We start from the raw sequence: 22746 nt of genomic DNA, 5'->3' as shown, positions 1-22746 counted from the left end.
ACTTCACTTGCTAATGAAATTAATTAGCTGCACTGGACCCTCCATCACATGCCAGCCGCTGTCCATGAGCATCCCCTTCATGGGATGCTGACAGCCTCAGGCCACACATTTACAATTGTAATGAAGATGCTTTAAGTGTGCATCTTTGGCCAATCAGCATGCAGATCTATTTGATCTCCCCCCCCCACACACACCCACATCCTCTGCCCACACTCGTTTGTGGACCAGCTATGTTTGAACTTTCTCCTTCCAGAGAACGGGAGCGTGTGCCAAAATCCTTGCCAAGACTAGATCCACAGCCTGGGAGGCTCTATGTATGTGCCAGACCCTTCCTCAAGACCCATGTGGATTACATAGCCCCCACCACAACCCCTCAGCAGCTCACGGGCGTGACGATGCAGTCGCCAACAATTCAGGAGCACGTCACATGGAACATGTGGCCCGTAGCGCACAATGTAAAATGTAGTCTGTACCATACCATATGTTGCACGTGAGGTAGCATACAATATGGCACATACAGTAGCGCAGCATGTGCCATACAGTTTTGCAGCTGGTAGCATACAATGTGGCATGTAGTCTAGAGCAAACAATGTTGCGTGTAGCATACAATGTAGCGTGTTGTACACAATGTAGCCTATGTCATGTGGCATGACGCACATAATAGTGGTGGAAGGTGGAATGTAGCATATGATTTAGCAAGTAAGATACAGGTACATTGTAGCATGTAGCTTGTAGCACACAATGTAGCATATGGCATAAAATGTAGCATGTAACCTGTAGCATAAAATGTAGCCTGTAGTACACAATGTAGCACGTAGCATACAATGTAGCATGTAAGGAACAATGTGGTATGTAGCCTGTAGCATGCAAGGTGGCATGTAGCACAAAATGTAACATACAGGTACATTGTGCCATGTAGCCTGTAGCACACAATGGAGCATGTAACATACAGGTTCATTGTAGCATGTAGTCTGTAGCACACAATGTAGTATGTGGCATACTATGTAGCATGTAACCCGTAGCATATAATGTGGCCTGTCGCACACAATGTAGCATGTAGCATACAATGTTGCATGTAAACTGTAGCTAAAATGTAGCCTGTAGCACACAATGTAGCATGTGACATGTAGCAGAAAATGTAACCTGTAGCATAAAATGTAGCATGCAGCACACAATGTAACATATAGCATGCAATGTAGCGAGTAACCTGTAGCATAAACTGTAGCTTGTAGCACACAATGCAGCATGTAAACTGTAGCATAAAATGTAGCTTGTAGCACACAATGTAGCATCCAATGTAGCATGTAACATGTAGCAAAAAATTAACCTGTAGCATAAAATGTAGCATGCAGCACACAATGTAGCATTTAGCATACAATGTAGCATGTAGCCTGTAATACAATATAGCATGTAGCATGTGGCACTTCCCACTGAATGTAACATATAGCACACAATGTAACATGTAACCAGCATGTAGTCTATAGCAAAGAATGTTGCATGTAGCATACAATGTAGCCTGTCATATACTATGTAGCCTATATCATGTGGCATGACACACATAATATGACGTGTAGCCAGTGGTGGAAGGCGGTATGTAGCATAAGATTTAGCATGTAGCCTTTAGCACACAATGTAGCATATGGCATACAATGTAGCATGTAACCTGTAGCATAAAATGTAGCATGTAGCATACAATGTAGCATTTAACCTGTAGGATAAAATGTAGTCCGTAGCACACAATGTAGCATGTAGCATACAATATAACATGTAACCTGTAGCATAAAATATAGCCTGTAGCACACAAGGTAGCATGTAGCATACAATGTAGTATATAACCTGTAGCACAAAATGTAGCATTCAGTACACAATGTAGCATGTAGCATACAATATAACATGTAACCTGTAGCATAAAATGTTGCCTGGAGCACACAAGCATGTAGCATACAATGTAGCATGTAGCCTGTAACACAATGTAGCATGTGGCATACAATGTAGCAAACCATGTGGCACGTCCCACTGAATATAGCATATAGCATACAATGTAACATGTAACCACTAGCATGCAAAATGACATGGAGGGCAAAGTATAGCATGTAACATACAATGTAGCATGTAGCCAGTAGCATGCAAAATGACATGGAGCGCAAAGTATAGCATGTAATGTACAATGTAGCATGTAGTATGCAGTGTAAAGTTAGATATATAGTGTTGTGTACTACGCGGCATATAATAGCATATAATGTACTCTTTCGCATCCAATGTGGTTGCATAGCATGTAGCATGCAGCCTTTAGCATACAATGTCGCATACAGCATGCAAGTGACATGTAGCCTGTGGCACACAGCATAGTGTAGACTTTAGCATGTCGCAAACAATGTAGCATACAATGTAGCTTGTCAAAGGGGCATGTCTCACTGAATGTAGCATGTAACCAACAATGTACGTAGAATATAGCATACAATGTGAGGTTTGGTATAAAATGGAACCGGTTGTATTCAATGTAGAATGTAGCATACAATATGACATGAGGCCTATAGCATACGATGTAGCATGTGTATTTTATTTTCTTAGTCACCATCTATGCCGCTTTGCAGAAAGGTGAGCATCATTGTGATTCACTTAAGAATTGTTCACAGAGCTGAGAAGCTCTTCAGCAAAGACGCTAACGCTGTGTTGTCATTTCTTTGTTGGTTTCTTCACACCCTTGTTACGGCATATTGGCAAAGCATGGTGTTACCATAGCGACATGAGATGCTGCAGCCTTTGTGTTCTCAAGAAGAGGCCTTGGACGTCTGTAAAATTGAGATAATTGTGTTTACTGGCTGCTGAGTGGCTTTTTTGTCACTTTCTCAATAATTAACGCTCTCCTCCGGCCATGGCGACGTGATGTGTAAAGAGCTTCTCATCCTGTTAGACAGCGCTCTGATGAATATGACAACATTGGCTAATGACCGCCGCCTTCGAACGTGAGACCACAGAGAATGTGAAATGAAAGGTGAGGTCATGTGATCACACGCGCCGGCCTCCCAGCATCCTCCCAACATCATATCAAACGTGGCGTCATCGTGGCCGACAGCGACTCTCGCCATTTGGATCCGTCCTTTGTCCCTCCTTTGTCGCCATTAAAGCACGATCTGTACAGCATGGGACAGACCCTTCGTTATTTTTGTTTTTCACATCCTTGTTATCCTGATAACAGTAAACAAGCGGCAAACACTCCTCTTAAACCCCGAGAAGAGAATGTGGACGCAATTAGAGCTCCGGGGGACGCTAACTACGTGCTCTGACTTTTAGAACCAGAACTGCTGATAGAAGACCCCTATCTCAGACCCTTGGAACCATCATTAAATACACAAACCCTGCAAAATAGCTAAACACGGAACCCAGTGACAAAAGACGTATTAAATTCTGCTGTTCTGTGTGAACGGCACCAACGCAGAATGGGGATGGATGTTTTGAAGTTCCTGGGGTGGCACAGACGGGATGGCACCTGCATGGAAGGGAATAACAAAAAGCCACGACCAGAACACATACTTCTCTCTCCCTTGTTGTGTTGAGAGCGCTTGTCGCTGACATTGTCACGCATCTAGTAATCTGATAGCACGCAGTTGCCGCAGTATACCATCTTTCGGGGTGCTGCATAAAGCCTGGATTATACTTCTGCTTAGTGACTACGCCATACCCTCCGATGCCATCTTTATCCTTTTGCTGTATTGATCCTCAGGATTAATTTTCTGTCAAAAGGCCAGGTGTGGCACACTCTAAAACAGGGGTCTCACACTCAATTTACTTGGGGGCCACTGGAGCTAGGGTCTGGGCGAGACTGGGCCACATCAGGTTTTCCCAAAAAAAAAAAAAAAAAATGTATTTATAATTAATGCATTTATTAAAAACAGAAAAATGAATAAACTTTGCTTTGGTTTCGATTTTCTACAAGAAAAGCTCTGATAAAACATTCCACTGTTCTCAAATATCTTACTTTTTATTTTTCTACACAAAATAAAATGAAAAATAAATAAACAAATCAAGAATAAAGAAAATCAATCAATCAGTAATAAATAAATAAATATAATAATAATAATAATAAAAACTTAAGAAACCACATATAGTTGGTGGGTAGACATGACAAAACACGACTATAGTCACATTTATACTCTTTTTATTTACAACATATTGCGCAACTGCAGGGTCTTGAGACACATGCTAACTCGCAAACTAGAGAGCTAGCGACCTAAACGGTAGCCTTCAAGTTATTTCCTTTAAACTTAAATAGCCAAAAACTTACCACTTCCACACGGATAGGGAGGATAACTATTAACAGTTATTTAACCTTTAACATGAACATTAATCAAACGTAATAATTTTTTCTGGGTACATGATACCATACAGCATCCATATCAAACTTGCGCGGGCCGCACTAACATTAAACTTTCATATCAAGGTGGGGGCCTCAAACTAGTGTCCTGCGGGCCACATTTGGCCCGCGGGCCGCGTGTTTGAGATCTCTGCACTAAAAGATCATCAAGGTGGGCAGGTCTCTGTGTGAAAGAGCTCCCTAAATTGTTTGAAAGGAGTTCCTCCCAAGTTGAGCCTGTCCTGTGTCTTTGGGAATGGCTTAAGGGTCATGATGCAACTTGAAACCAACCAAGCATCGATGGGTACCCGCTCACATTCCCAGTTTTGATGCTCACTTGACAAATAGCCTCAAACACCAATGAAGAAGAAGCGGCTAAATGGTTTGGCTCACCATTATAACAAATGGCGGTCGGTTCATCTACAACACAATATCATGTAAGGAGGACCAACATGAATTCCTTAAATCAGTCAGAATCAGTCAAGACACCTTTTCAACCCACACAACAACTTCGTTGGTTACACACTATTAAATTACAACAGAATAAGAGTGTCATTAAAAATTGCTTACACCAACATTGAGGCAGGAAACAACGTATATTGGTACTAAGTCATAGTTCTTTTCAATGAGCTGTGTGAAGTTGGTGATTCATGCCTTGTTGACTGTATTTTCCTCAAAAGCACCACGTTCAGTACTACACAAAGTTTTCCAACTGATTTTATATCACCAGCAAGCAAACAGATGAAAAAAAAAACTGTCAGTGACTGATGCACGATCGTGCCAGCTGTCCTGTTAAAAACACAGTGTATTTTATGAAACAAGTTTAACATTGCAAGGTGCATACAGCAAAGTATTGAGAGGGGTGTAATATTTTATGCCAGCCATAAAAGCGGAATCCTTGTGCAACATCAAATGTTGTGACCAGTCAATGCAGGTCTGCGTTGATAAAAGGCGCTGCACTGCATGTTACAGAACATGTTTACCAAGTAACGTTAAATACTAACTAAAATAGAGCAGAGCTGAGCGCCGAGATGTTTTAAACTTCCCAACTGCACCTTGTATGTGAATGAGGTCAGAGTCGGTCTCGGGAGAAGCGGTTGCTGCGTATGACTGGCCAATCACGGAACATGAAGAGTGAATACATAATGAGCATTTTCTTTGAACACAAATACGGATAATGACAAAATGTACATGTCATCTATCAATCAAGCCAGTTGGTTGAGGCAGATAGCCACCCCACTCTGACTCTTCTGGGAAGACCTTCAGTGTGGAATTTGTCTTAATTTCGTCCAGCTGTGAGATTGATCACTGATGTTGGGTCTATTCGAGGTCTTCCATCCCAAACCCCAAACCAAGCATGCCAACAATTGTCCAAGAATGACTAATTAACTTCTCGAGGACAACCTACGATTGGTTAATTGAGGGAATAAATTGTTCCTTTTGTCCGTGTCATACATACAAGCCAACGTGTTGAAAGGACTAGCAGATGTTCTTAGCCATGCTCAGCCAGCCTCAACAAACACACGTCATGCTTAATTGAAAGAAGGTGACAGAGGTCACGTCTGGGCCCGGTGCACCTGTAGAAACAAGCGCTCGTGAACCCGCACTGTGTCAAGATTCCCTTTTTTAAATGAGTCTGAACATGTCCGCCTGTGACCTCACTCCGACACCGGGGGTTGAAAGGCGTGACAGGGTTAAAAACTCATCTGGCCTCTCTGCCGGCGTAACGTCCCAATTACGCTAACAATCTGAGCCGAGAAGAGGAATAGGACAGATAAAAGTCTGTCTGCCAGTGAAAGATAACTTCTTATCTTCATCTAATGACTTTGCAGCCTTAATTTGTCAGACCTGGCTCGCCTGCAAGGAGCACGAGTGTGAAAAAGTGAAGAGCGTCTTTGTAGGGTGGGGGGGTGCGTGGTGTGCTACATGCGCTAACAACAAGGAGATCTAACATTTTATGGATGTGTGTGTCTCTCGACTTGTGCTAACAGTTGCTAATTAGCACCTCATCGCCCTCCGAGGAGCTCCGTGCTGAGGAGACGCCAAGCTGCGAGTATTTATAACTTGTCTCCAGCGACGGAGACAAACAGCTCCACGTGGCCGTTGGCCAGCACCGACATTTTGCCCGTGCCGCCAAACTAATTAGCTACATTGTTCAGCGGACAAAACGCGGCGTTTGTGAGGAAAACCGTTCAACGTAAGCATACCGCCCTTATTTGCATCTCCAAATTCACAACCCTCCTGGTGGTATAAATGTAATATAAAAATCGCATCATCTTTTGCTAACAAGCAAATTAGGCTCCTGTCTCTTTATGAAACAGCCGCCCACATGATTGGCTGACTTTTGGAAGCCACCGAGGGGCCTCATCGTTTTTTTGGCTGAGAGGAAACGTCAGTGAGGCAAATGCTAATTTAAGAAATGTACATTTTAAAGAAATACATACTTCTAAAGACTGCAACAATTATATATACTGCAATAATAATAATAAGAAGAATGAGAATGAGAATGAGAATGAGAATGAGAATGAGAATGAGAATGAGAATGAGAATGAGAATGAGAATGAGAATGAGAATAAGTATGAGAATGAGAATAAGAATGAGAATAAGAATGAGAATAAGAATGAGAATGAGAATAAGAATGGCGGTCGTGTGGTTAGGTCACAGCTAGGAGACCAGGGTTCAATTCCACCCTCTGCCATCTCTGTGTCCATAGGTATGAATGTGAGTGTGAATGGTGGTTTGTCTATATGTGCCCTGTGATTGGCTGGCCACCAGTTCAGGGTGTACCCTGCTCTGGCCCGAAGACAGCTGGGATAGGCTCCAGCAGCCCCGCGACCCTTGTGAGGATAAGCGGTTGAAAATGAATGAATGAATGAATGAATAATAGTATAGACTGTAGCAAAAAAAATACAAAAATAAAAAGTAACAAATCCAAAGATATCATACTACTAATGATTATTATATTGACCGCAATGGTATAGTTTTATGTGTAGTTGTTATTTATTCATTATATACACTACTCCTCTGCCACTTTGTGGATTCAAACACCAGTCGAGATCGCTGTAACAACGCTCTTTCTTTGCAGGTTTGAGTGATTTCGCAATAATGCCAAACACAGGCTATTGTTGCTGTAACCCATGGCAAACTAAAACTCAACTCTGATCCCCAGACATCACTTCTTTCCTGCGTGCTCATCCAGAACCAGAACCATGTCTAGCAGGCTCTAATAATGTTGAAAACACATATTTAGAAGGTTATAAACAGGTTTTCCAACTGTGTAAATATTCCATTTATAAATAAAGCATTCCACTTTGCAGAAATTTACTTATCACTGTCGGGTCTGAAATGAATAAACTGCAAATTAATGACGGATTACTGTATTATTTAATTTAGGGATTAGAGTAGGGATTATTTCCACACTGTCTACACAAATTTCAGAAATGTTAACCACTACACGAGTAACAGTTTATTATTTTTTTAAATAGCTGCTATGAAGCTGTTACTCATGTCAGCGGAACCTCGTTTTTTAATCGTAATCTGTTCCAGTATGAAAACTGAGGCAATTTTACCCATAAGGAATTATTCCAATACAAGGCTATTTTCTTAGTCAATTAATCCGAAGCTTGTTGTTTCGATTCATCGAGTAATCAGTATGAACTTATCTATGCAGTTGTACTTTGCTGTTTGTTTCTTTTTTGAATCCAAATTCATTTGGTCCCATGGTGGGTTATTTAACAGTTGCACTGAGACTGAGAATGAGAATATTAACTACAAATGTAAGGTGTACCTAGCAAAGTGGCCAGTCAGTATCACTACACGTTCTAAGATCTTTTGGAATGCGGCCTTTAAAGATGGCAGCGATGGCGCTATGCTTTGCTAACCGAGGACGTCTGCTGCCTTTGACGGGACGGAGGAGTGGCGAGCGAGCACATTGTGCGCGAGCAAACCCCCGTGGATTAATTTGAAGTGCTCACTGACTTGTGATTCCTTTTAATTAATGAGAGAATTAGCGGCTTTGTTGACGCCCTCCTGGAGGAAATGAGCTGGCGGCGAACAAAAGGAGGACACGTCTCTGCTGACATTTGGAGCAACTTTGCCAGCGCCTTTTGCCTGCCGGGGTTGGAAGACGCTGTGGAGGGAAAGGAGGCTAAACTGGGAGGTGTTTGCATGGATGCAGAAAATGTTGCAGAAGTGTTGACGACACGTTTGCTGCTGCATCTGATGCTGTGGAAAGACGTTGAAATAATCAACAATTAACTGTAGTGTGTTAACTTCTATTCACACTTGTATTAACAATGCGACATTGCCTGTACAGTTCATAAGTTTTAATAATGGCCTCAGTTTTACCTTGGAACAGACAAGCTTCTTGCGCTGGATGTTTTTTGCCAAGGTTGTGGTCTGTGTCAGAGTACCAGACTACAAGAGAAAACCGCACCCTTAGAATTTCTGCGGTATATTTGCATGTTTTGCTACAAGGTGATGAAGTGTTACACAATTCTTGAGCATGGGTGCAGGAAGATTCAATAAAGTATTTTATTAAAAATATATACTCACAAAGAGCAAAACCAACATAGCACAACAACATTAGGCTGTGTGTGTGTGTGTGTTTGTACAGTAATCCCTTGTTTATCACGCTTAATTGGTTGCAGACCTAACTGTGATAAGTGAGGTAACCATGAAGTAGGTAGTTTCTAATTTAGAAATGGAATTTAACATTATTAGAGTCCTCTAGACATGAAATAACACCCCTATAGTCACCTTTACGCTCCTGTTATATATAATAGACATAACAGAAAATAAAACATAATCTAGACTCACACGTGTTAGCACTGGGACAGTTCCTTGTTGTTCTGGTTGCTGGACAGTTCTTCCTGTGGTTGCTATTGTCTTGTCTTTGTACAAAAACATTACTGACATCTAGTGACCAATGTAGAATACTACATATAATCAGAACATCTTAGAATGCGTCTTATGAATGGCTCATACGTATATTGTAGTTCATTTAGTCATTTTTATGCTCCAAACTGCTTCATTTAGGCACAAAAATAGGTCAAATGTGCTTAAATTTGCGGGCTGCACGGCAAATGAGTGGTTAGCGTGCAGACCTCACAGCTAGGAGACCTGAGTTCAATCCCATGTTCTCCCGGTGCATGCGTGGGTTTTTTTTCTGGGGAGAAAATGTTTTCTCCTCCCACATTCCAAAAACATGCTAGGTTAATTGGCGACTCCAAATTGTCCATAGGTATGAATGTGAGTGTGAATGGTTGTTTGTCTATATGTGCCCTGTGATTGGCTGGCCACCAGTCCTCTTGCCTGAAGACAGCTGGGATAGGCTCCACCCCTCGCTACCCTTGTGTGGACAAGCGGTAGAAAATGAATGAATTAATGCTTAAACTTGCATATTTTTGACTAATGGGCCACAGTCAAACACACTTGGTGGCTAACATTTTGGCAACACAGTCAGGAGATCTGGAAGATCTGGCTTTGTATCTCCATTTTTGGGCATCTCTGTGAGGAGTTTGAATGTGTGGGTTTTCGCTGCATAGTCCGGCTTCCTTCCATGTTTCAAAAATATGTATGTTAAGTTGACTTTGAATTGTCCATAAGTATGACTTTGATTGTGAATGGTTGTTTGTCTATTTGTGCATTGTGATTGGCTGGCGACCAGGTGGGAGTCAGCTGGGATAGGCTCCAGCATACCCCCCATGACATAGGATAAGTTCATTCATTCATTCATTCATTTTCTACCACTTTTTCCTCACAAGGGTCGCGGGGGTGCTGGAGCCCATCCCAGCTGTCTTTGGGCAAGAGGCGGGGCACACTCTGGACTGGTCGCCAGCCAATCACAGAGCACATATAGACAAACAACCATTCACACTCACATTCATACCTATGGACAATTTGGAGTCGCCAATTAACCTAGCATGTTTTTGGAATGTGGGAGGAAACCGGAGTACCCGGAGAAAAAACCCACGCATGCACGGGGAGAACATGCAAACTCCACACAGAGATGGCCGAGGGTGGAATTGAACCCTGGTCTCCTAGCTGTGAGGTCTGCGCGCCACCCCACATAGGATAAGTGATATAGAAAATTAATGAATATTTAGAAAAATCATGATAGAGTGGCCCTGTGATTGGCTGGCGACCAGTCCAGGGTGTACCCCGCCTCTCGCTCGAAGACAGCTGGGATAGGCTGCAGCACCCCGGCGCCCCTCGTGAGGAAAAAGCAGTAGAAAATGAATGAATGAATGATAGATTGAAGCCGTGAAGTTTGATGCTTAAGCAAAAGGACAACCCCTGATGGACTTCCTGGTTTGTCTCCTTCATGTTCCAGCTTGGAATGGCCCCACCTGGCCCCACCTGGCCTCAAAGAAACAGTACTTCAAGAAAGGATGGTGAATGTTTCAGAATGTTTTACCTGTCAGGCCTGAACAGGAAGCACACAAATGTCACCTTGCAAGAGCTTGTGCACCCCCCCTCAAAACACAAACATTAGCTTCACCCCCCCTACGCCCCAACTCCACTGCAACCTGCTCAGGCCTGTCGAGCATGATGTACGTAGCGGCGGTATCTCCCTCCGCAGAGCTGCGATTGTTTTGATATTTTTATTAAGGCGTCCTCAATCATAAATCAAGGCGAGGCCGCGCCGCATCAGATTACATCCAGCAAGTTATCGGACGCCTTCCACTTGGACTTCCTCCTGCGTTTTGTGCGTTTCAGACATTAGCATGGTGTGGAATAGCATATACATACTATTATGTAAATATTTCTTCTCCAGCAAGCATCTGCTGTTTATCACAGCAATTGGACTTCCTGTGTATCGCTTCAAATAACCTCTCAGCGGACGTCATCATGTGATGTTATCTGCTGGCATTGTTTAAAGCCACCGCCACCGCTGCGTCCATTTGCATCACAATAAGACTTTCCTTTCCCGAGTGGAGCGAGCGCTTGTGCACATTTTGCCGTCATGTGAAGTTGCCACCGTGAGCACAACTGTCAGCCTTCCTCACAGGCTGCGGCTGCGATGTGTAATTCCTTTAACGCAAGGGCCATGCCGACATCGTTATCATCGCGCTAATGGCCTGCGCACGCCACCCTGCATCCGCCGAGCTCGTACAGGGCAGCTGGTAATTCCTTTAATTTATTCAACTGGACCCGTGCCGTATCAGGCCGGGGACGCCGCTTTGCGCGGACGTACCAACACAGCAGCCTTCGTCCTTCACAGGCTCCTTTGAGAGACCATCAGAGGCCTGAAAAACATCATCGCTTTCTGGGCTGTATAGAGAAAGGCCTCATTTAATCAATAAATCAATCAATCAGGTGTTTGATGACACCAATGGATCTTAATCCTTCATTTAAACAAGATATTTTGGACAGTTATATGTTTCCAAGTTCACAGGAAGATCCGATTTGTGCTTAAAACTGTATGGAACATCCCAGAAGAATGGAAGCAGTTGTAGCTGCATGGATTCTTCACATTTCTGGGAAAATATGCTTTAAAAGTCCAACCAAACTTCTTCAGAGTTCAAACATGATGTAATACATCTGCAAATCTTGCCACTTCACTTTCACTGAGTGAAATGGATGCTAATGAGCTTAGCTGTACGATAGTATGATGAGTAAACCTGACTCCCCGACACCTCAAGAGCTGTAATGGACAGTGACTTGATTGTTTGGGCTTTTAGACAAAATGTTCGGCTCATTCAGGACACATTAGCTATCCATCAGGACTTTCCAAAAAAAAAATATTGACAATGCCGAGACGAGACAATGCATGAGATTGGAGCTACAAGAGGAGACAAGATTTTTACTTACAAATTGCACTCTTCTGCACTTTGTGTGTATGCTAGCGGCCCCGCCTCCACCCACCGAGACCAAGAGACTGCATTACTGATAAAAGAGCACACTCCGTTCATGCTGTCGTTCTAGGGAACAATGCGCCAAGGTGGTGAATGACTTCCTGAAAGCACTGCCTATGGATTGTGGCGATGGAACATACAACCTCCACACGCCAGGACGGCCTTTTGTACAACAAAGGGGAAGCTGTCATATTTGGTAAAGTTGATGCTGTTGATGGAGTTGGCTCGCTCCTGTGAGTTGCTGCTGCTGCTCAGGTGGTTGAGTAGGTGGACCGTGAACGCGACCCATTTAGCATCCTTGTTGAGGGTCCTCGAGCAAAACACTCCAAGCCAAACGATTGGAAACACAAGTGTGAAGGACAGACGGCTTGTGTGGCTGCATTGTCTCCTAACCTTCATTAGATGTGATGTCCAATAAAGGTGCAGACCTGAGAGCCTACCTGCCTATCTGCCACGTCCAGATTCATTATTTATTCAAATGAAAAGTGAAGTGAAGCAGTGATGTCATGTGAGGATCATTATATATAAAGAAACCGGCTTCTAGTTTTATTGCCATCATAAAAACAAAATACAGAAAATTTGACATTATTTTCAGAATTTTTTTTGTTGTATTACTTTTTCACATTTAACAATTGTGAACACCAGAATATACAATATATACTGCGTATGTGTATATAAGTACGGTACGCAAGTTTCACAGTTCAATACTTTTTCGATACAAAACGCATTCCATTGCATCTTTGTTAGTTCCCTGGTATTATTTTCCTGTTTGGTCGCATTCCTGTTAGCCATAGCTGTACCTCCGACAAAAAGGTATGCTACTAGTACTAGTACCAAAATAACTTACATGAAAGGCCCACTTAAAAAACAATTGCTTAAATAGGTTTGTGAAGGAAGTAGTACGTTTGGAAACTCAGCATTATCCACAACAGAAAAGGGTTGCATGTTGTAGCTATTGCCGGAAAACCTGTTTACAACCTTCTAAATTAAAATGACATGATTAGAGCCCTCTAGACATGAAATAGCACCTCCATAGTCACCTTTATACTCCTATTATTCAATGTAGGAGACATACATACAAATTTGACTCTCAAATGTTAGCATTGGGGGAGTCCTTTGCTGTTTTTGTTTTTTTTTTTACTTCAGGGAATATGTTATGTCAGGGCTATTATACTGACACCCAGTGGCCAGTGTAGAATGCAACATATCATATTTGTACTTTAGTTCATTTGTTCATTTTTTGGTCATTTGTTCAAGTTTGGCAATAAATATGTCAAAGATTGCTTGAATATGCATTTTAAAAGGGCTGCACAGCGGCCGGCCAGTTAGCACGCAGGCCTCACAGCTAGGAGACCCGGGTTCAATTCCACCCTCGACCATCTCTGTGTGGAGTTTGCATGTTCTCCCTGTGCATGCGTGGGTTTTCTCCGGATACTCCAGTTTCCTCCAACATTCCAAAAAACATGCTAGGTTAATTGGCGACTGCAAATTGTCCATAGGTATGAATGTGAGTGTGAATGGTTGTTTGTCTATGTATATGTGCCCTGTGATTGGCTGGCGAACCAGTCCAGGGTGTACCCCGCCGCTCGCCAGAAGGATAGGCTCCAGCACCCCCACGACCCTCGTGAGGATAAGCGGTAGAAAATGAATGAATGAATGCATTTTAAAAATAATAATATAGGTGCTCAATTATTTGAGAATTGTAATGTTATGTTTTGCATTATGGTTACTTGTCATGCCCAAAGCGAACCAAACAGTGATTGTGCCAAACAGTTGGATCCCTCTGTATCTGGACATTGTCATGATATACTGTGATGCTGTATGTAGGGACGTCCGTTGGGTCAGTTTCATCCCCATGAAGACGTCCAGGTTGAACGCTGAAGGAGTTCTCTCTGCAAGCTTGTAGTGATGCCCATGTCGCTGGAAAGACACCTGAGGAGACCACTCCCAAACACACACATTAGCACAACAATGGAGATAACACACATCCTAACAATATGTGTATTTGTGTGCATGCTGCTTTCACAAGAAAAAGGTTGAGTCCGTTGCTCGTCCTCAGGCAGCTGCGTAAAGCGTTGTGGACAGTAGCGTGAGGTGCGAGGACAGTGTCGGCCACTTTGGATCATGTCAGCGCTCGTGGTCAGACGCCATTGCCATGGTGCTCCCTTGTCACCAATCACATCCTTTTAAAGCGCACAGGGAGCCCCCCCTGCCCCCAACACACACCATTATCTGTCAGTGCTACTTAAATAATGTCATTAATGACTTAATTAACATTTCCATAATCTATTTTAATAAATCCGAGGCGGCATAATGAGCGTTTGAAAGCTGCGGGCGATGGTGGCGTATGAAAAGTAAAAGAGCGGCGAGGAGGAGAGGCCGCATGTTGTGTGACAGTTCCAGCCTGACTAATGTCATGTGACTGGGGGAATGTGTCCAATGATGGCAGGAGGACAAGGAAGAATCATCTTGGGCGGGTTCAACATGCTGCAAGGAAGTCAGAGCACAGAGCAAAGGTCGTATTTGTTTGTCTGTGGAGGCTTAAAAGGCCTTTTTTTCAAGTATGGAGCAAGGGGTGTGGCCTGTTTTTTTATTGGCCCATGGCACATTCTAAAAATATGATTTAACGAAAACTTCTAAAACTGGAAAAATCAGCCCTAAATTTACAAGACTAATGCCATGATATGAAAAAAGCTTTCATTTAACGTGAAAAAAACATAACTTTAAAAGAATAATGTTGTGAAATAATGTTGAAATATTACATTATTATTACATTATTTTATAAAGTCATAAAACAAACAAAACAACTAATATATTTGTTGTGTTTTTTATTAAGTTAGAGAAATATTTATAATATTGTAAGAATACTACCAAAGTATGTGAATAAAGTCATAATTACAAGAACAAAAAAATATATTTATAATTATATATAAACCAACCCCAATTCTACGAGAATTAATTAGGAATATTTATGAGGAAAAATAATGTCATTTAAGTTGAAATATTGATAAAAAATAAAGTAATCTAATTTTGGGAACATTCAGTTTGGGGAAAAGTTGTAATACCATGGGAATAACGTCAAAATATTACGTGATGACAATTTATCAAGAAATATTCATTCATTCATTCATTTTCTACCGCTTTTTCCTCACAAGGGTCGCGGGGGTGCTGGAGCCTATCCCAGCTGTCTTGGGGCGAGAGGCGGGGTACACCCTGAACTGGTGGCCAGCCAATCACAGGGCACATATAGACAAAAACCATTCTAATAAATATTTGGATACTAAAATAGACTCAAAGCTCAGATGCAGGTTTTTAAATATATTTAGTAACTTCTATCTACATGTTTTGTTTTACAAAATATCAAAGTGACAAAGTTACATTCCTTCATTTTTCACTATGTGGCCCTTGGACGGGGGGGGGGGGTAGCGTATATACCGTGTAACCTTTGACACAGGTGTCAGTCGCATGTCTGGTGCTGCATAAACGTTGGTGGTGGTTCTTATGATAGGCGGGCCTCACATCGTCGGGCCCTACGGCTCGTATGCCAGCGTCCTGCTGCCCCCTGTCAGGCTGCATCCCACTCACCCCTAGGGGGTGGAAGTGCCCCCCCCATGGCTTGCTTCCAGACCAAGCAATACATCCAGTGACCTTTTATTGTTGTGTGGTGTCTTCATGTGACTCCCTATGCTAAATAACATTATTGCATCCTCTCCTAGCAAAGAGGCTCATTAATAGTTTTTTATTAGTTACTATGGCGACAGCATCATTGAAATAGCCTAAAGAACGTGTCTCCAGCTATGTATGTTGGAACGCCTACCTAAATTATACAGAAATGCGCTGCTAAGTCAGTCAAGGCATACATATTAAAATGATTCAATGTAATCATTTATCCTTGCTGGTGCTGTTTTAATTTTTTGCATTCATTTTAAAATGATTCAAAATAATAAACTGATTTAACTGATGCCATTAACTGGTTTATATTCATATTACATGTCCAATTTATCTATTTAATTATATCATATATATATATTTCATTCATTGTAGATTTTTCTATGGATTTTAAATTGATTTAATATATTTTTGTAATTTTAAACAATTTTTGTATTTATTCTCAAATGATTAAAGTTTGAATAAAATAATGAATTTAAAAGAAATAAAGTATAAAGTATTGAACTGACTATTTCTAATGCATACAGTATATATATTTTAGATTTGCTTAATATTATACACTTGATTTATTTTTCTGTTTTTATTGATTTAATATATATTTTTCATGAAATTGGTAAGCAGTTAAAAAAAAAGCCAAGGTCAAATACACTGAGTAATTTGCTTAAAAATATAGTTTCATACTTTTAATCATCATCACAAATAGCTAAATGAACACCTGAGTCACTCACTGTATACAAAATGCATGAAGTGCACATACTACCTGTACAATACAGAGAGTAATCATCCATCCATTTTCTACTATACTGGTTATCTTCATTCGGGTCACGGGTGCATGCTGGAGCCTATCCTAACTGTCTTTGGGCGAGAGGTGGGGTACACCCTGGACTGGTTGCCAGCCAATCACAGGGCACATATATACAAACAACCATTCACACTCACATTCATACATATGGACAGTTTGGAGTCACCAATTAACCTTGCATGTTTTTGGAATGTGGGGGGAAACCGGAGTACCCGGAGAAAACCCACGCATGCACAGCGAGAACATGCAAACGCCACAAAAAGATCCTCCAATGTAATGAACAGTGCCTGCACAGCAGACATGGCATCTGTAGAACTGAAATGTAGGATTTATTCAAAGGAAAAAAGTACATCTAATTGTATGTTATGTTGTTTATCTTCTACACAGCCTTCCATAAACCTTAATGTTGTTGTGTTGGACATTAAAAATAGTGATGTAAGAACTAGGATACCTTGAGCTTTAGGTTTTTATATTAAATACATGCCAAGAATAAAAAAAAATGCATGCATATAAACATTTCCTGCCATAAAAGCGAGTGCATGCCTTAACGCCATCACAACGTAGGAGCCCATTAGCGGCATAGCCATATTTATTAATTAGCCCTTCACGAGCCACATTCCTTTCAAAAGCGGCTAATGGGAGGAGAGAAAAAAAAGTTACAAGCTTTGTTGATGTAAATTATAAACAGTCTTGCCTTTGCTCTTTTTAAAAAAGTACAGATGAACATTTTCAGTTCGCCAAACAAGCTCAATTTGTTTCTAATTCCAAAAAAAATATTTTTTTGAATTTATTTTAACATGCCAATAATAATTGTTATTGATTTTGTTGATTTTTCTTGATACTACATTATTATTTATTTATTACATAAATATATATTTTTTACACCTAATTCATGAACCATTTTTAAAAATAATTACATTTTTAATTCAGGTAAAAAGATCAATTTAGATAATAGAAATATAGTTTTATACTTTTTAATCATCATTTAAGTTGAGTGGTTTAGTATTTAGACTTTTTGTAATCTGATGACTTGAAGCGTCGCTGTGTGGGAGCAGATATTGTTTATGCCAGGACTTGAATTCATGACTTACATGATAGATGCTAATAAAAGCAGACTGCTCATTCACTAATGGCTCACATTTACTGGCGGCATCGTTCCAATTAGCAATATCGAAATGGAGGGGAGGGGCGATTCACGGGGGTGCAGGTGGGTGTGGGGCACTTTTTCTTCTCAAAAGGCATGAAAAGACGTCAATGTTGATGTTAATGTGAGTATTGATCAATAAAAAGTGGTGGCCACTTTTAATGTGGAAGGGGGGGGAGTCGCTGAAGGCGGTCTTCATGCATTGGTCCACGTACGGCACCAGGCCCAGTAGGATGCACACGAGCAGCACCGACAGCCACTGGAAACCTAGTAAGCGCCACAGAGGACAGCGGAGAAGGGGGTACATTTTTTAGATTTTCAAGTGGGTCTTGAGTTGATAAAGTTTTGGAACCCCTGTTATAAGGTAGTATAGTCGGTTTTTTTTGGGGGGGGGGGGGGGGTCAACTTTTTTAACTTGCTTCTAAAGCACTTTCCTGGTAAAAAAAAAAACAAAAGAAAAAAAAAAACAGGGAAACCTCTCACACACCCAACAGTGACCGTAAAGTTTTGGAACCCCTGTTATAAGGGGTTAGTATGTCATTTTTTTTTGGGGGGGGGGGGGGTCAACTTTTTAAACTTGCTTCTAATGCACTTTCCTGGTAAAACAAAACAAAACAAAACAAAAAAACAGGGAAACCCCTCACACACTCAACAGTGGCCCCAGAAGCACCGCTGTTCCTCACGAGGGTCGCGGGGGTGCTGGAGGCTATTCCAGTTGTCTTCGGGCAAGAGGCGGGGTACACCCTGGACTGGTCGTCAGCCAATCACAGGGCTCTCATTCTCAATGACTGGAAGAGGCCTACAGAAGGGCTGATTCGATGGTTGACCACGGTAGACCCTATTTGATCCAAGTAAAATTTCATCTTACAGATATCTACAAAAGAGTTTTTGGAGCAAGTGGGGCCATGGCAGTACATACAGGGCTCATTGTTCTAGGGGTATGATTCTCACTTCGGGTGCGAGAGGTCCGGGTTCAAATCCCGGATGAGCCCAAGCTTTACATTCTCAACATCAGGTATACTTTAACAATGACTGGAAAAGTCAACGGTTGGATGGTGAATCCTCTCCTTTCCATTCAACCTTTGTAGTTTACTCTAACCTGGATCGAGACCAAGCTTTCCATTCTTACCCTAAGATATACCTTCACAATGACTGGAAAGGGGTTCAGTTGGATGGGTTATACTTTCATGCTTCTATTTATCATTTGTAGTTTACTATAACCTTCATGACCGAGACTCTCCAGACACATTGGGTGCTCATGTGAACAAGGTGATCGATGCGCCAGTCAAAGGTTAACCTTTGCAGTTTACTCTAACCTGGATCAATGAGACCCTTGGGTATGCTGGCCATTCTCAATGACTGGAAGAGGCCTTCAGGAGGGCTCTTTCGGAGGTTGACCATGGTAAGACCCTATTTGATCCAAGCAAATTTCATCTTCAAGATATCTACAAGACAATTTTTGGGGTCGCAGTTGTGTATACATGGCTCGTTGGTCTAGGGGTATGATTCTAGCTTAGGGTGCGAGAGGTCCCGGGTTCAAATCCCGGACGAGCCCTAGCTTTACATTCTTACCATCAGTTATACTCTTAAAGTGACTGGAAAAGGGTCAACGGTTGGATGGTGAATCCTCTCCTTTCCATTCAACCTTTGTAGTTTACTCTAACCTGGATCAATGAGACACTACAGACACATTGGGTACTCAAGTCGAACAAGGTGGTTTATACTCTTACAGTGACTCGAAAAGGGTTGAGTCAATGGTTGGATGGTGAATCCTCTCCTTTCCATTAAACCTTTGAGGTTTACTCTAACCTGGATCAATGAGACACTACAGACACATTGGGTACTCATGTCGAACAAGGTGGTTTATTTGCCAGTCAAGGGTCCCTGCTGGCCATTCTCAATGACAGGAAGGGGCCTCCAGAAGGGCTCTTTTGATGGTTGACCACGGTAGACCCTATTTGATCCAAGCAAAATTTCATCTTCCAGATATCTACAAGACAACTTTTGGAGCAAGTGGGGTCATGACAGTGTGTACATGGCTCGTTGGTCTAGGGGTATGATTCTCGCTTAGGGTGGTGAATCCTCTCCTTTCCATTCAACCTTTGTACTTTACTCTAACCTGGATCAATGAGAACCAACAGACAGGAAGGGGCCTCCAGAAGGGCTCTTTCGATGGTTGACCACGGTCGACCCTATTTGATCCAAGCAAAATTTCATGGGGTCATGACAGTGTGACAACGGTTGGATGGTGAATCCTCTCCTTTCTATTCAACCTTTGTAGTTTACTCTAACCTGGATCAATGAGAACCAACAGACTCAGCTTCCAGATATCTAGAAAACAATTTTGCAAGCACGTAGGGTCATTGCGATGTATGCAGGGCTCGTTGGTCTAGGGGTATGATTCTCGCTTCGGGTGTGAGAGGTCCTGGGTTCAAATCCCGGGACGAGCCCAAGCTTTGCATTCTTACCATAAGGTACACCTTCACAATGACTGGAAAGGGTTCAGTTGGATGGGGTATACTTTCATGCTTCTATTTATCATTTGTAGTTTACTATAACCTTCATGACCGAGACTCTCCAGACACATTGGGTGCTCATGTGAACAAGGCGATCGATGCGCCAGTCAAAGGTTAACCTTTGCAGTTTACTCTAACCTGGATCAATGAGACCCTTGGGTATGCTGGCCATTCTCAATGACAGGAAGAGGCCTTCAGGAGGGCTCTTTCGGAGGTTGACCACGGTAAGACCCTATTTGATCCAAGTAAAATTTCATCTTCCAGATATCTACAAGGTAATTTTTGGAGCAAGTGGGGTCATAGCAGGGTATACATGGCTCGTTGGTCTAGGGGTATGATTCTCGCTTTGGGTGCGAGAGGTCCCGGGTTCAAATCCCGGATGAGCCCAAGCTTTACATTCTTACCATCAGGTATACTTTAACAATGACTGGAAAAGGGTTCAGTCAACGGTTGGATGGTGAATCCTCTCCTTTCCATTCAACCTTTGTACTTTACTCTAACCTGGATCAATGAGAACCAACAGACAGGAAGGGGCCTCCAGAAGGGCTCTTTCGATGGTTGACCACGGTCGACCCTATTTGATCCAAGCAAAATTTCATCTTCCAGATATCTACAAGACAATTTTTGGAGCAATTGGGGTCACAGTAGTGTATACATGGGTCGTTGGTCTAGGGGTATGATTCTCGCTTTGGGTGCGAGAGGTCCCGGGTTCAAATCCCGGACGAGCCCTAGCTTTACATTCTTACCATCAGTTATACTCTTAAAGTGACTGGAAAAGGGTTCAGTCAACGGTTGGATGGTGAATCCTCTCCTTTCCATTCAACCTTTGTACTTTACTCTGACCTGGATCAATGAGACACTACAGACACATTGGGTACTCAAGTCGAACAAGGTGGTTTATACTCTTACAGTGACTCGAAAAGGGTTCAGTCAACGGTTGGATGGTGAATCCTCTCCTTTCCATTCAACCTTTGAGGTTTACTCTAACCTGGATCAATGAGACACTACAGACACATTGGGTACTCATGTCGAACAAGGTGGTTTATTTGCCAGTCAAGGGTCCCTGCTGGCTATTCTCAATGACAGGAAGGGGCCTCCAGAAGGGCTCTTTCGATGGTTGACCACGGTAGACCCTATTTGATCCAAGCAAAATTTCATCTTCCAGATATCTGCAAGACAATTTTTGGAGCAAGTGGGGACATGACAGTGTGTACATGGCTCGTTGGTCTAGGGGTATGATTCTCGCTTAGGGAGCGAGAGGTCCCGGGTTCAAATCCCGGACGAGCCCTAGCTTTACATTCTTACCATCAGTTATACTCTTAAAGTGACTGGAAAAGGGTCAACGGTTGGATGGTGAATCCTCTCCTTTCCATTCAACCTTTGTAGTTTACTCTAACCTGGATAAATGAGACACTACAGACACATTGGGTACTCAAGTCGAACAAGGTGGTTTATACTCTTACAGTGACTCGAAAAGGGTTCAGTCAACGGTTGGATGGTGAATCCTCTCCTTTCCATTCAACCTTTGTAGTTTACTCTAACCTGGATCAATGAGACACTACAGACACATTGGGTACTCAAGTCGAACAAGGTGGTTTATACTCTTACAGTGACTCGAAAAGGGTTGAGTCAATGGTTGGATGGTGAATCCTCTCCTTTCCATTAAACCTTTGAGGTTTACTCTAACCTGGATCAATGAGACACTACAGACACATTGGGTACTCATGTCGAACAAGGTGGTTTATTTGCCAGTCAAGGGTCCCTGCTGGCCATTCTCAATGACAGGAAGGGGCCTCCAGAAGGGCTCTTTCGATGGTTGACCACGGTAGACCCTATTTGATCCAAGCAAAATTTCATCTTCCAGATATCTACAAAACAGTTTTTGGAGCAAGTGGGGTCATGGCAGTGTATACATGGCTCGTTGGTCTCGGGGTTCGCAGTGACTGTAAGAGGGCCCAGGTTGGAAGGGGCATACTTTCATGCTTCTATTCAACATTTGGAGTTTACTATAACCTTCAAGACTGAGACTCTACAGACACATCGGGTGCTCAAGTTGAATAAGGCGATCAATGTGCCAGTCTAGGGTTAACCTTTGCAGTTTACTCTAACCTGGATCAATGAGACACTACAGACACATTTGGTACTCATGTTGAATAAGGCGGTTTATTAGCCAGTCAAGGGTCTCTGCTGGCCATTCTCAATGACTGGAAGAGGCCTCCAGAAGGGCTCTTTCGATGGTTGACCACGGTAAGACCCTACCATCAGGTATACTTTAACAATGACTGGAAAAGGGCTCAGTCAACGGTTGGATGGTGAATCCTCTCCTTTCCATTCAACCTTTGTAGTTTACTCTAACCTGGATCAATGAGACACTACAGACACATTGGGTACTCAAGTCGAAC

General features: G+C 42.3%; 5 non-coding genes across 5 annotated transcripts; all 5 read left to right on the top strand.

Moving 5' to 3' along the window:
- Positions 1–19311: 19311 nt before the first annotated feature.
- Positions 19312–19383, top strand: trnap-ugg (transfer RNA proline (anticodon UGG)). The gene has a single exon. It is a non-coding gene; the product is annotated as a tRNA-Pro (tRNA).
- An 823-nt stretch (positions 19384–20206) lies between these two features.
- trnap-cgg (transfer RNA proline (anticodon CGG)) lies at positions 20207–20279 on the top strand. Its single transcript has one exon. It is a non-coding gene; the product is annotated as a tRNA-Pro (tRNA).
- A 380-nt stretch (positions 20280–20659) lies between these two features.
- Positions 20660–20731, top strand: trnap-ugg (transfer RNA proline (anticodon UGG)). Its single transcript has one exon. It is a non-coding gene; the product is annotated as a tRNA-Pro (tRNA).
- Positions 20732–21001: 270 nt separating this feature from the next.
- trnap-ugg (transfer RNA proline (anticodon UGG)) lies at positions 21002–21073 on the top strand. The gene has a single exon. It is a non-coding gene; the product is annotated as a tRNA-Pro (tRNA).
- Positions 21074–21560: 487 nt separating this feature from the next.
- Positions 21561–21632, top strand: trnap-agg (transfer RNA proline (anticodon AGG)). Its single transcript has one exon. It is a non-coding gene; the product is annotated as a tRNA-Pro (tRNA).
- The last annotated feature ends 1114 nt before the right edge of the window (positions 21633–22746 follow it).

The sequence above is a fragment of the Doryrhamphus excisus genome, linkage group LG4 (genome assembly GCF_037039965.1).
Source record: "Doryrhamphus excisus strain RoL-2023G ecotype Guam linkage group LG4, RoL_Dexc_Guam_v1.1, whole genome shotgun sequence".
In the NCBI taxonomy this organism is placed as follows: Eukaryota; Metazoa; Chordata; class Actinopteri; order Syngnathiformes; family Syngnathidae; genus Doryrhamphus; species Doryrhamphus excisus.
This window is presented reverse-complemented; position numbering and strand designations above follow the sequence as displayed.